This window comes from Phascolarctos cinereus, unplaced genomic scaffold (genome assembly GCF_003287225.1).
Source record: "Phascolarctos cinereus isolate Bilbo 61053 unplaced genomic scaffold, phaCin_HiC Scaffold_8;HRSCAF=390, whole genome shotgun sequence".
Classification (NCBI taxonomy): Eukaryota; Metazoa; Chordata; class Mammalia; order Diprotodontia; family Phascolarctidae; genus Phascolarctos; species Phascolarctos cinereus.
The window spans coordinates 60,317,556-60,333,361 of record NW_027556291.1 but is presented as its reverse complement, the minus strand read 5'-3'; the positions used below and the strand labels follow the sequence as shown (position 1 = coordinate 60,333,361).

At 38.2% G+C, this 15,806-nt stretch overlaps 1 protein-coding gene across 1 annotated transcript in view; it reads right to left on the bottom strand.

The window, feature by feature from the left end:
- RNF128 (ring finger protein 128) overlaps positions 1–15,806 on the bottom strand; it is a 191,340-nt gene that overhangs the window by 165,438 nt on the left and 10,096 nt on the right. The window lies entirely within an intron of this gene.

Here is a 15,806-nt window from a genome sequence, read left to right as displayed (position 1 = left end):
GAAAGGGGACTGAGGCCACAGATATACACTGTACATTTGAGAAGCTTAGCAGTGCCTGAAAAGAGAGATAGGTTTGTTCAGAATGTAATGCCACAGGTGGAGAGGGATGGAGAACATGGTGCAGGGGCAGGAGCAGAGGAGCCAGATTGAAAGCCCAGTCCTACTACAGAGTATAGTAACTACTATGGCTGTAGCCATACCCTCCCCCCTTATTATTTGATTTTATATACATCAGACTTAATTGTTTTTTTTACTAGCCTTGGGTAGCTATTCAAGAATTTACTTTTATGCTTGATTTAATACAATTAAGGTCTTAATCAAACTTTTGACATTTATTTCATAAATATCCTTGAAAGCTAAGAAACATTATTAAATGATCAGTCATTTTTTGGTATTTCTTTCTTTCGACTTTTACTCTTGTGGACAATATTAATACTCTATCCAGGGACCATATTCATTATAGGGTAAAAACAGTGTCCACTGCTATGAAGTCTTATCCTATATCAAATGATCTGATGTAACAGGTAATTTTAATGGTCATGATTTAATCTGAATTCCTATTTTTGTTGTTCAATTGCTTTTCAGTTGTGTCTGATGCTTTGTGATCCCATTTGGGGTTTTCTTGGAAGAGACGGTTGGCAGAGTGGTTTGCCATTTCCTTCTCTAGCTCATTTGATAGATGATGAAACTGAGGCAAACAGGGTTAAGTGACTTGCCCAGGATCACACAGCTAGTCAGTGTCTGAGGCCAGATTTGAACTTAGGAAGATGAATCTTCCTGACTCCAGGCCTGGCACTCTATCTACTGCAGCACCACCTAGCTAGTCCAAATTCTTATTTACAATGAAGTGATTAAATGCTTCCTTCCTTTCATAAATCCATTATTATCTTTGGCTCTGTTTTACTTCCCTTAACCAGGAGTGAGATATCATATGGATTAAAATAAAATAGAAGCAGAGTTTAGAATGCGTTGAAGTGTAATATTAGGAATTGGACATAAGATGGTTGACAGAAAGGGTCAAAAGTGAGTGCTTTCTCTGTGTGAGCTATCCTTCCACGCCTCTCCTAGGCAGTAATAAATATCTATAAGCTGCAATATCCCTTACCATCACTAGATGTCACTGAAAGTTTACACTAAGTTCCTCAATGGCACTAAACTGGTCAACAAGCATTTATTAAACACCTACTGTGTGCCAAGCACTGTGCTAGGGGCTGGGGAAAGAGCCCCTACTCTCAACGAACTTATATCCTATCGGTAGAGATAACAGGTACATATATAAGTACACAATATAAACAAAATGCAAGGTAATGCCAGTGAGAGGCTATAACAACTGGGGCAATCAAAAATGGCCTCATGTAGGAGGTAGCATTTCAGCTGAATTTTAAAGGAAAATTAGTGATTTTAAGATGCAGAGCTGAAGATGGAATTCATTTATGAGAGTCTGACTACGGAAAGGCATGCAGATTTGAAATGCTGTGGTGTGTAAAGAACAGCATGGAGGCAAATTTAACTGGACTATATGAGATGTAAAAGCAAATAATACATAATAATCTATAAAGGTTGATTGTTACCAGGTTATGAAAGGCTTTCAATGCCAAACAAAGGAGTTTGCATTGTCACCTAGACATATTATGAAGCCAATGGAGTTTAGTGAACAGAAGATTGACATGTTCAGACCTGGGCTTTAGTAATAGCCCTTTGGCAGCTTAGTGAAGAATAGATTGGAGAGAGAAGAGACTTGAACAGGGAAACCAATTCAGAGGCTATTGAAATAGACAAAGCAAGAAGAGATGAGATGATATGAATAGAGAGAGAGAGATGAATACAAGAGGTGTTGTAGAGATGTTAATGACAAGATGTGGCTGAGAAAGAGAGTGAGGATCATGGGATAGAGATGACAGATAGAACATTTACTAAATGACTAGTAATAAAAGAAATGCAAATTAAAATAAGTCTCATTAGATTGGTAAAGATGACAAAAGATGAAAATGTTAAATGTTGGAGGCTCTGTGGGAAGACAGGTACACTAATGCACTGTTGGTAAAACTATGAAATGGTGTAACTATTCTAGAAAACAATAATGAAACTGGGAAGTTATTAAGCTGTCTAAGTCCTAAACTAACCTGGCAATGTTCCACCTGGATGTATATTTCAATGAGGGCAAGGATCCATATATGCAAAAATATTCATAGTAGTACTTTTTGATAATAAAAAGAACATGGAAACAATGTGGGGATCAATGTAATGATCAATCAGGGAATGGCTAAACAAGTGAATGAAATGGAATATTATTATGCTATAATAGATGATGAATTCAGAGAAACTGAGGAAGTCTTGTATAAAATGATGCAAAGTGAGCAGAACCAGGAAAGCAATACATATGATGACTAGTCCTGAATTTGGACAACTGATAGTGAAATGAGTCCCTCTTCTCTCAGAATAGAGGTGGGCATATGTTGTAAGACATGGTCAATACGGTGGTTTGTTTTGCTCAAGGTTCTTTCTTTCTTTGGGGTGGATGGAGGGTACTACTGGGGAGTGGAGTCATTGGGAAGTGATAACAATGTAAAAGAATGGAAAATATCAATCAGAAAAGAGATAAAGGGGGTTTTTGTCTTGGAGTTTGGAAGTTGAGGAAAATAAAATGCTACTAGCAATCTTTTTTCTAAGTAAAGTGAAAGGCAAGGAAATCTGCTGAAGAAAAGGAGATGGAAGAGGTTTTAAGGGCTTGAAAAAATGGTTTGGAGTTGCTCTTGTAGAGGGGGGAACAGAGTCAATCCAGGAAGGATAAAAAAGACTGCCATGCAACAATGAGGACTAAGTTGAGATTGGACAATATAAACACAAATCATAGACTGGGTTGGCCCGCCTTTCCTTGGCACCACTCATCAGCTCAGGAAAATGGGGTGTGAAGGGGGATGGTGGAGTTGATCCAGATTTGAGTATTGGCTGCATTTGAACATTGATAGGACAAGAGGGCAAGAGAATCAAGAGTGGAGGACAGTCTGGAGTTGAATTGATCAACTATAGGGTCAATCCTGAAGGGAAAAAGTGAGATTAGAGCAAGAGCACATAGCAAAGAAAATAGAGAGAGAGATGAAGAGACAAGAAATTGTGGTGAAGATGAAAAATAAACTTAGGAGGAGTGAGGGAGAAGAGAAATAGAATAGATACTTTATATACTTTAGAATGGATACTTTAGAAACATTAATTCCACAAAATACTAAATAAGTATAAGGGCAATGTATCAAAGAATAAACACACTTAGAACAGACAGAAAGGTAGATTAATAATGAAGAGAACAAGAGAAAGAAAACATTTTTAGAAAAAGGTGCAGAAAATAAAAATTTGAAAACTAATGAAAAAAGAGGAGTTGAAAGGGATGAGAGAAAGGGAGGTTTTACTTGACTACTTGAGAGGGAAAAAAGAGGGGAAGAATTAAATAATTAGATAAAAGGAAGAAATAAAAAGGAACTAATAAGCAAAATGCCTCCAAAAAGAGGAGGGAAGGTTCGAGAACGAGAGGAAGAGAACTGATAGGAATAGGGCTGCCTTAACAGTTGATAAAGATACAAATAACTGAAGACATGAAGTACTGTGTTTGCAGAGGAAGATGGAAATAATTCTAATTTGAAAAAAAATAGAGAAAAATGGAGGAAAATATAACCCCAATTCTTATAAACTTAAATGTGAATAGGTTAAGCAATCTAATAAAATGAATAGCAGTTAACAAATTGGAAAAGAAAACAGAATTTCACCATCTATTGCTTACAAGAAATACATTTAAAAACCAAAGACATACGTAGAATACATATAAGGGGCTGTAAGAAAATTCACTATGCATCAGGTGAATTCAAAAAAGCAAGAGTTGCAATCATGCTATCAGACAAAGTAAAAACAAACATTCATAATAAAAAGAGATATGTAAAGAAACTACATCATGCTGAAAGGAACTATATCAGTATCAAACTTATATGCTCCAAATGCCTTAGCATCTAATTCATAAAGGAAAAAATTCACTGAATTACAAGAAGAAGCAGACAATAATACAATGGGGCAGAGAAATAGTAAATACTTCCACTACAGACCATAAAAAAAAAATAATAGTCAGTCCAGGGAACACAAACAAAAGATACAGACTCACATGGAGACTTAACAATGAAATCCCAAATAATGATGGAGTCAAAGAACAAATCATAGAAACAATGAATAATTACATGAAGGAAAATCATAATTTGAAACAACATACAAAAATTTCTAGGATGCAGCTAAAGCAGTTCTGGGGGTGGGGAAATAATATTCCTACAAACATATTAATAAAATAGAAAAGGAGAGCATTAATGAACCGAATATGCATTTAGAAATTAGAAAGCCAACAAATAAACCTAAAATAAGCATAAAAATGATGTTAAAAATTAGAGGAGATAGATAAACTGGGAACAAAAAACCCTATAGAAATAATAAATAAAGTTAAAAGCTGGTTCTTTGAAAAAACTAATGAAATTTTAGCTAAACTGATTATAAAGAAGAGGGCAAAAAATTAAAAAAAAATAGCAAACAAGATGAAATCACAAGATCAGAAGACATAAAAAGAATTATCAGAACTTACTATGTATAGTTATATGTTAACAAATCTGAGAACACAAAAAAGAAGAATACTTCCCAAACCATAAAATACCTAAAGTGATAGAAGACCAAATGGAGATTTTAAATAATCCAATCTCAGAACAAGCATTACATCTAGCTGTAAGGCAATTACCAAAAGACACAATAAAACCTCCTTATCCTGATGAGTTCATAGGAAAAATCTGTCAAACTTTTAAAGAACAGTCAACATCATACAAATTATTCTCAAAAATTGAGAAGAAAGAATCAATCAGATTCTTTTTGTGAGACAAATACAATTCTAATACTTAAATCAGGGAAGTATAAAGCACTGAAGGAGAATTATAGAACAGTATCATTAGTGAATAGTGATTAAAATTTTAAAAGCAAAATCCTGTCAAACAGACTGCAGTGATTCCTCCAAGAAATCATTCATCATGACCAAGGTGGATTAATATCAGGGATACAAGGATGGTTCAATATTAGAAGAACAATTAACATAATTAATCAGACTAACAAAAAGATCCAAAAACCACATGAAGTACTACATTCATTTATGCTAATAATCCTACTAAGTATAGGCATAGGGAGACTTGATTTTAATATTATCAAAGGCATCTATTTAAAACCTGAAGCAAGTATCATATGCAATAGGGATGAAAGGAGTGAGGAACCTGCGGGCCTCGAGGCCACCTGTGGCCTTCTAGGTCTTTGGGTGCAGCCTTTTGACTGAGTCCAAGTTTTACAGAACAAATCCTTTTATTAAGAGGATTTGTTCTGTGAAGTTTGGATTCAGTCAAAGGGCTGCACTTGAGGACCTAGAGGGCCACATGTGGTCTCGAGTCCACAGGCTCCCCACCCCTGCACTAGAACCTTCCCCAATAAATACAGGAGTTAAGCAAGCATGCCCAGTCTTCCCACTATCATTTGATATAGTTCTGGAAATGCTAGCAATTGCAATAAGACAAGAGAAAGATATTAAAAGTATAAAGACAAGTAAAAGAGGAGATAAAATTGTCTCTATTTGCTGATGATATGATGGTTTAGTTAGAAAATCCTAGGGAATCAGAAAAGATACCAATTGAGACAATAAATAGCTTCAGCAAAGTTGCAGGCTACAAAGTAAACCCTCAATAATAATAATATTTCTATATAACAATAACGAAATCCAAGAGGGAATAGTAGATAGGGAAATCCCATTCCAAGTAACTACAAAATGAATAAAACACCTAGGGATCAATCTATCAAAGCACAGAAAATACTTGTGTAGATTTAGTCACAAAAGATTCCTTAAAGAAATTAAAAACAACATAAATAGCTGGAGTAATATTCAATGCTCATGTCTGGGCTTTGCCAATACAATAAAAATGACAATAGTCCCAAAGCTAATTTACATTTTTATTGCTATACCTCTCAAATTATCAAAGGAATACTTCAGAAAACTGTATCAAAGAATAACAAAATTCATTTAGAAAATAAAAGATCTCAAATATCAAGGGAAATAATGAAAAGAGATAGGGATGAAGTTGGAGTAGCACTTCTAGACCTCAAACTATATTGTAAGGCAGCACTCATCAAAACTACTTGGTAATGGTTAAAAAAATAGAAAGATAGATCAATGGATCAGAATGGACAAGAGACAATCAGAAGTGGGGAAGAGAACAAACATTTATTAAGCCAGGCACTGTGTGAAGAACTTTGCAAATATTATCTCATTTGATCCTCACAATAACCTTGGGAGGTAGCTTCTATTCTGACCACCATTTGACAGTTGAAGAGAATGAGGCAGACCAAGGTTAAGTGACTTTCCCAGGGTAACACAGGTAGTAAATGTCTGAGGCTGAATTTGAACCCAGGTGTTCCTGTCTCTAAGCTCATCGTTCTATCTGCTGCATCACTCTGCAGCCTCCTAAGAAACAATGGGATTTAATAACCCAGGGTATGATAAACCAGAAAACATAAATCTATTTGATTAAAAAAACACCAACTTCTGGGAAAATGGAAAAGCACTATGGCAGAAATAGGGCTTAAACCAAAACATTTTACCATATTTCACAATACATTCTAAATGGATATTTGACCATATTATTAAGGTCATACTAATAAAAATGAGAAGAAAATCAGGTCACATATTTTTCACAACTTCGGGTCGGAGATATATTATTAACTAAACAAAGGATAAAAGAAAATACAAAAGATAAAACAGATAATTTTCATTACATGAAACTGAAAAGTGTCTGCACACACTGGTCATCTACCATTTATTAAGCTCTTACAATGTTCCAGACACACTGTGCTAAGTGCTGGGGATACAAAGAAAGGCCAAAAAAAAAAATAGTCCTTGTTCTGAAGGAGCTCACGGTCAAATGGGAGAGAATATGCAAACAACAATGTACAAACAAGCAATGTCTAGGTAAAATTGGGAGTTGCCTCAAAGGGGAAGGCATTAAGATTAAGGAGGACTGGAAAAAGGCTTTCTGTAGAAGATGAGCTTTTACCTGGGACTTGAAGGAAGCTGAAGAAGCTAGGAAGCAGAGGTGAGGAGGGAGAGGATTCCAGGCTTGGGGACAGCCAATGAAAATGCTTGAAGTTGAGATGGAGTCTGGTATAAAGAACAGCAAGGAAGGCAGTGTCATTGGGTCACAGACTACATGGAGGGGAATAAGGTGCAAGAAGACTGCAAAGAGGGGCAGCTAGGTGGCACAGCGGATAGAGCACTGGCCCTGGATTCAGGAGGATCTGAGTTCAAATCCAGCCTCCGACACTTGACACTAGCTGTGTGACCTTGGGCAAGTCACTTAACCCCGATTGCCTAAGCAAAAAAAAAAAATCTAGGTATGAGATAATACAGGCCTGAATCAGGTTTGTACCAGTGTCAGAGGAGAGGAGAGGGCATATACAAGGGATGCTACAAAAGTAGAAATGACTGGATTTCACAATTGATTGGATATGGGAATAAGAAAGAGCAAGGAGCTGGGAATGACACCTATGTTGTGAGTCTGGGTGACTAGGAGGATGGTAATGCCCTCAACAATAATAAGGAAGTTAGGAAGAAGGAAAGGGTTTTTTTTTTTTCTGGGGGGAAAGATAATAAGTTCAGTTTTGGACATGTTAAATTTAAAATGTTTATAGGATATGCAATTCAAGTTGCCAAAAAGGCAGTTGGAGATTCAAGACTGGAGGTCTGGAGAGAGGTTAGGGTTAGACAAGATCTGGAGATGACACTGGAAACCATGAGAGCTGATGAAATCACCAAGTGAAATAGTATGTAGAGAGAAGAGAAGAAAGTCAAGGACAGATTTAGGGGACACCAACCATTAAGGGGAGTGACCTGAAAAATATCCAGCAGAGGACATTGAGAGAGACAAGATAGGTAAGAGGAGAAGTAGTAGAGAGGAGTATCACCAAAATCTACAGAGAAAAGAGTATCAAGGAGAAGAGGGTGATAGACTGTGTCAAACGCAGCTGAGAAGTCATGAAGGATAAGGATTGAGAAAAGGCCATCAGTTTCAGTTGAATGATGAGGTAGGAAGCCAGACTGAAGAGAGTTGAAAAGAGAGTGAGAAGAAAGGAAGTAGAGGCCTCAATTGTAGAAAAAGGAGTTTGGCCACTAAAGGGAAGAGAGATATAGGGTGACAGCTAGTGAAGATGAATGGATCAAGTAAGGATTTTCTGAGGATGGGGTAGACATGGGCATATATGTAGAAAGCAGGAAAGCTGGGGGCAGCTATATGGCGCAGTGGATAGAGCACCAGCCCTGGAGTCAGGAGGACCTGAATTCAAATCCAGCATCAGACACATAACACTCACTAGCTGTGTGACTCTGGTCAAGTCACTTAACCCCAACTGTCTCACCAAAAAAAAAAAAAAAAGAAAGAAAGAAAAAGAAAGCAGGAAAGCATCCAAGGGTACAGAGAGATTAAAGATAAGGGAGAGAGTAGGGATGAAGAGAGTAATCAGGATGGAATGGGACCACTTGTGCATTTAGAAGGGTCTGCCTTGGCAAGAAGAAGTCCACTTCCTCATGTAAGACAGGGGTGGAGGAGGAGATAGTTGAAGGAGGTATCTGAATGATGTGAGATAAGAAGGAGGGGAAAAGAGGGAGTTCTTGGTGAATAGCCTAAATTTTTTTCAGTAACATACAAAGCAAGTTTCTCAGCTGAAGGGGACCTTTGGAAAGTTTGTGGAGGAAAAGTTTTGCAAAAGCTTTTGGTGGAGACTGGGGTAGTGAGTTAATTAGGGAGAGGTAAAAGATTGTCTCACTCCAGTGGGGGCCAATTCAGATTATATAACATGAACTTGTAGTAGACCCAGTCAGCAGGTTTTCATGATTTCCTCCAACTTCATTCAGCAGTACAAGAATAGGAGCAAAGGTAGGGAATGGTGGGGGTAATGAAAAACTAAGCCTTGGCAGGGGGCCAAGGGAGTGGAGAGAAGAGGACAGTGTAGAGCTGAACTGGTTCACTAAGGAGTCAAAATGGAGAAGGGAGGAGAGTATAGCCATTACAGTGGTGACAGTTGGGGAAAGACCTAAGCTATGGAGAGATTGGAGGTGATAGGGAATATGAAGAACAAGGTGTGGAGTTGTAAGACAGAGTAGCAGAATGACAATAGATTATGACTGGATAAGAAGATCTTGGAGTTCACGAATAGGGAAGCTAGACATTTGAGGGTGATGATAAGATCAAGGCTATAGTCATCTTTGTGTGTAGCTGTGGAGAAATTGGGAGATTAGGGTGTTTGAGGGAGTGTCAATTTGTATATTGAAGTCCCCTAATATGACAGTAGGGGTTAGGAATGAAAGCAAGATTGTGAGCCAGGCACTGAATTCATTGGGGAAAGAAGGAAAGTATTCTAGAGGTCTATTGATAACAGCTACCATTGTCCTGATTGGATGATAAATATGGATTAAATGAACCTCAAGGGAGGAGCAGTCACTGAGTGATGGTAGTAGGGGGAGAGCCTGGAAATAGCAATGGAGAGCAAGAAGTAACCCAACTCTCCCAGGACCTGTAAGTTGAGGGGGGGTATAAGTGAAAATGAAACCAGTGCTAGAAAGTGTGACCAGGGAAGCTGTTATCAGGAGGGAGTCAGGTCTCAGTGAAAGCCTTAAGATGGAGGGAATAAGAAAGGAAAAGGTTTAAGATGAAATCTAGTTTTATTACTTATGGTGCAAGCATTCCAGAGGGCACAATGGAAGGGTTGGGTAGCTTCAGAGTAGGAGTTACAGAGGATTTGGTTGAAAGAGATGGAATAAGAGAATGGTCAGTGGAGGGTGGAGAATGGGGTTTGAAAAATGACAACAAAGGGTTCAGAATTACTGAAATGGGGTGAGTATGACCAGGTGGAAGTATGTTAATCATTGAGGAATGAGTTCAGGTAGGTTATCATTGTCTACAAAGGTTTTGGCCTCTGGTGGAGTTGTCCCAGAGTGTTAGGCAGCAGTATGTGGTTGGAAAGGGCAGGGAGCAGTGTGGGGGTAAGACAGGTGTGTAGAGCTATAGTTGGATGGAGAGCTTGCTAGGAGCATGATGGAATAGTACAGGCAAAACACCTAAGATGAGAAGAGAAGTGGTCTAATGGGAAAAAAATCTTTCTATCAAATTTATCTGATATGGGTAGCATAAACAATTAATAGACTTGTATACATCTATCTGGGGCAGCTAGGTGGTACAGTAGATAGAGTCCCAGGCCTGGAGTCAGAAGACTTGAGTTCAAATCTGGTCTCAGATACTTACTAGCTGTGTGGCCCTGGACAGGTCATTTCACCCTGTCTGCCTCAGTTTCCTCATCTATAAAATGAGCTGAAGAAGGAAATGACAAACCACTCCAGTATCTTGCCAAGAAAACTGCAAATGGGGTCATGGAGAGTTGGACATGACTGAAATAAATGAACAACAACAATCTATCTATCTATCTATCTATCCAAAAACCATTCCCCAAAAGACAAGTGCTCAAAGGATATGAGTAAACAGTCTCAAAAGAAGAACTGCAAACTATTAAATATCATATGAAAGAATGTTCCAAATCAGTAAACAAGAGCAAAGCAGCCCTGAGCTTTTACCTCACACTTAATAATTCAGCAAAGGTGATAAAATATGGGAATAGTCAGTCACACAGGAATTATGGAAGGATAGGCATACTTGTATATTATTGATGAAGATGTGAATCATTGCAACCATTTTGGAAAGCAATTTGGAATTATGCAAATAAAGTGACTAACATATCTCTATCCTTTGATCCAGAGATTTCACTACTAGGCTTATACCCCAAGAAGGTCACTGCTAAAGACAAAAATCTTCGTATACACCAAAATATTTATAGCAGCACTTTTTGTGATAGCAAAAAAATTGGAAACAAAGTAGATGCACATTGATTGGGAAATGGCTAAACAAATTGTGGCACACGAATTTAATGGAATAATCCTGTGTTATAAGAAATAACAAATGTGAAGAATACAAAGAATTATTGAAAGCTCTATATGCACAGTGAAGTAAACAGAGCCAAGAAAACAATATATGAAATGACAGAAGTACTGTAGAACAACCACAACATAAGTGAATGCTGCAAAGTTACAATGAGCAAGCAGGGAACCAAAGAAGAGATACGAGAAGACATCTCCACCCCACACCTTTGTAGAGGTGGAAGGCCCATAAGTGTTGTACATTACACATATGTTCAGACTTTTTTGATGCATCCGTTATGCTGATTTTTTTCTCCTCTTTTTTCCTTTTTATTTAAAAAAATGATTATTTGCTTTATGGCATGGCTCTCTGGTAGATGCAGGGTTCCCCTACCAACAGTGGTGATATAAAAAAAGACATTAAAGTAATTTATAAAAAAAAAAATCAAGGGGCAGCTAGGTGGCGCAGTGGATAGAGCACCAGCCCTGAAGTCAGGAGGACCTGAGTTCAAATCTGGCCTCAGACCAAACACTTGACACTTACTAGCTGTGTGACCCTGGGCAAGTCACTTAACCCCAACTGCCCCCCCAAAAAAAAATTTTTAAAAATCAAATGAACCAGTTTAGAGGGAGGAGCTTTTGAGTTGGTATGTGGTCTGAAATCTGAAAATCCTGCTGTCACTGTATTAGAAAGCTTGCATAGGCTCAAGCCACCATCTGCAGCTGCAGAGTCTCAATATGTGTTGCATGTAGAGAGAATGTTTCAGAGGCTAACAGTCAAGGGAACAGTGAAGTTCTAAGAGGTACGTGGTTTTAGGTCATCCCAGGTAAGCAATGTCCTGACAGGTAATAGCAGGCAGATGCCACTGACACGTAATTGGACTTGAAATGGTCAAAAAATAGATTGTGTACAGAGATGCTGGGCTCAATATGCTAATTTAAGCAAAAGACCGATTTCTTAGTAGAGCCCAATACACCACCACCCACACCACCTAGTAAAATATCACATGAGACACTGAATGCAATGCCACCTAGAACACATTCTAGTATATGGGCTATAGACTCAAGGTAAATTCCTGGGCTTGGGGATGTTATCAATGGGATGTCCCAGAGTGCCTGTAAGTATCCATAGAACTCTTAGACCTTGGTCCTGATCCTGAGTTTATGGATGCCTGAGGTTGACTAGCACAATCCTCGGGGTCTCTAGGTACACTTTGTTCCTTAGAGGGCTCTAAAATCAAGTATTGGGCTAGGAAGGTGCTACATCTGGAGTTAGCCCTCTGCCTCTCCCTGAACAGAGATTACCCTGGACCTGGGAAAACTTAGTTGACTTCTATGATGGTACCAACATTCATATTCTTCTTTATCTGAGTCAAAGTTATCAAGCTCTGGCAGTCTTTTGGAAGCTAATGATCAGGTTCTCATTCTTAAAGTTCCCTAGGCTTACTGTTCACTGCTTTTTTCCTCCTGCTCATTATGGAGTCCAACTAACTGCTAAAGAAACAATAGATGGTTGCCTTTCTTTGCCTTTGTGGTAACCCTAACATTTTCTGGACTATTTTGTCATCAGGCAAGTTGCCCAGTCTTTTAACTACTTGGTAATGGAAAAGCTTTCCATCAGTCTCATATCTTATATGTTCCCAGAATCACTGAGAGACTTCGAAAGCATTCTATGCACATCATCATGCCTTAGCAAAAGACTGCCACCTTGCCATAGATCTTGACAATGAACTCAAACATCATGCTGTGGTGTGTTTCTATCCAAGCTTATCAAAGCTCAGGCCATAGCTAGATGATAGGCCTCTTTCAGCCAGTCTCTCAGAAGGGAAACGTACTGGTTGTGTGCCTTTCCATTTTCTCCATCTTCTGAGACTCCAAAGTGCAGGCTGTAGACATGGTAGGCTTGGTTCTCACTCAAACATTAGGAGGTATGGGGTAAATAGCCTGTGGCATCATTCCCGGTAGCCCTATATGCATGCAATAGAAATGTCACATTCAGACTCTACTAAATCTCCTGCTCAGGCTCCAGGTTTTCCATCAGGTACAACAAGGTAAAACCGAACCATCTGGGTTGTGGGTCTCCCTGAGGATGGTAGGGTATGGTTCTGGGCTTCTTCATTTCTGCCAAAGCCATCACCTCCTTAATCAGTTTGTTTTCAGAAAAAGTCTCTGTACATTAGTTAGAGGAGATTGTCAGGGAAACCACATATGGAGAAATACTTTCCCCATGACACCTTTTAAAGCTATTTGTCTTTCCAATGTTGTTGTCATTGTATCAATTTTTTTTCACTCTGTATCAGTTCATACAAGTCTTCCCGGTATTCTCTGAAACCATGCTTTTTGTCCTTTCTTATATATAGCACAATAGTATTTCCTTACATATATATATCATAATTTGTTTAGCTATTTCCCAACTTGTATAATTTTTCATAGCCCTTCATCCTCCAGCAGCTCCTGCCATTGGTCATTCAAGAACAACTGAGGCAAAAAGGATTGGCTCAAAGATCCTACATTCACAAATGGAAATGAAAGTCTCAGATTCTCAAATGCACTTTCGTGTGATAAAAGTCTATCTGCTTGCATGTCACAGATTGGCTTCACCTAATGATGTGCTGTTAAATGTTTAACAGTTGGCTCTCTGAAAATGCATGATAAATTTTTAAGCTTAATTTACATTATTGACACTTTCTCCATCACTTTCTTAAGTCTATACAACCGACAAAACAATAAATCAAGCCCTGTTTTGTAGTTTTTGCTGATTTCTGAGGTATAAATTTTCACATTAAAAATTTATCATCTTTGATGATAAATATTACAATCATCTCTGAGCTGATATGGGCTGGCACCAGTGCATCCCTGCCTTCACCTCTTTTATTCTATAACCAAAGCATTGGGGTTATGTTATCTTTTGGACACGTATCTCATATTGCTATCCAGCTCTGACAGGTAGCCTCCAACTTGGACCTGGTGAAAATGTAAATCAGTGGGTCACTGTTAGCCTATACTTGAAATTGAGTTCCATACACACGATTTCTGATCTTCTTAACGATGGACCACTTCACAGTTAAAAATTCCAATTTGTAAATGGGACCATAATGGGTTTCTAGTGAACATCATTCTTTTGATATAAAATGATCCTTATAAAAAAAGAGAAAAAGACCTACATGTACAGGAATATTCATAGCAGCTCTTTTTGGTAGCAAAGAATTTGGAAATTGAGGGGATGCCCATCAATTTGGGAATGGCTGAACGAGTTGTGGTATATGAGTATAATGAAATACTATTGTGTGTAAGAAATGATGAGCAGGCAAATTTCAGAAAAACCTGGAAAGACTTATATGAACTGATGCTGAGTGAAGTGAGCAGAACCAGGAGAACGTTGTACATGGTAACAGCAACACTGTACAATGATCAACTGTGAATGACTTAGTTCTTCTCAGCAATACAATGATCTAAGACAATTCCAAAAGAGTCATAATGGAAAATGCTATCCACAATCAGAGAAAGAACTAATGGGGTCTGAATGAAAATCGAAGCATTACTATTTTCACTTTCTTTTCTTACGTTTTTTCCTTTTGTTCTCTTTCTTCTTTTACAACATAACTAATGTGGAAATATGTTTTACATGATCACATGTGTATAACCTATGACAGATTGCTTGATGTCTTAGGGAGAGAAGGAGAAAAATTTAGAACTCAAAATCTTATAAAAATGAATGTTGAAAATTATGTTTACATGTAATTGGAAAAGATAAAATACTATTTACATAAAAAATAAAATTATCCTAAGCCTTCTACATTACCCTCTCTGCATGTAGCATAGAAAATTTGTTTAGATCTACATAAGCCCTAATTGCTACATGTAAGAAGAAGTTCAATCAATCAATCAATCAATAAGCACTTATTAAGTAACTACTAATGTGTCAGGCACTAAGCTAGGGGCTGAGGATGCAAAGGCTAAAATTAAACAGTCCTTGTTGTCAAGAAGGGGGAGACAACTATGTATATCCAAAGGGATTATTTTAGGGAGAGATACTAAAAGATGGAGGAATCAGGAAAGACTTTATGTAGGTGTTGCTTGAGCTGAAGGGTGAGGAAACCAATTGTTCAAAAAAGTGGAAGTAAGGAGGAAGTATATTACACACATGGTAGACATCTGGTACAAGGGCAGAGATGGATCACGGACTTCTAGGATAATTGATTGAGTATTGGAAGGGACCTCAGAGGTTCTTGTTCAATACCCTCTTTTTACCGTGAGGAAACTGTGGTCCAGACAGCTTAAGGGACTTGTCTAAGGTATTTGTCCACAGGAACTTCACGTATGTGAGGAACAGTAAGGAGGCTAGTTTGGCTGGCCTGTAGAATGAGGGGAGAAGGAAGTGTATGATAAGTCTGAAATGATCATTTGAGGCCAGATCGTGAAGGACTTAATGCCAAATAGAAGTTTACGTTTGCTCCAAGAGATAATAGGGAGCCACTGGAGTTTATTAAACAGGGAAGTGAGATGTGCTTTAGGAAAATAACTTTGGCAGCTGTGTGGAGGATGGATTGAAGAAGGTAGGACACTTAAGACAGGAGGATCATTTGAGAGGCTATTGAAAAATTCCAGGTGAGGGGCAGCTAGGTGGCACAGTGGATAGAGCTCCGGCCCTGGATTCAGGAGGACCTGAGTTCAAATCAGGCCTCAGACACATAAAACTTACTAGTTGTGTGACTCTGGGCAAGTCACTTAACTACATTGCCTAGCCAAAAAAAAAAAATTCCAGGTGAGAAGTGATGAAAGCCTAAATTAGGGCAAG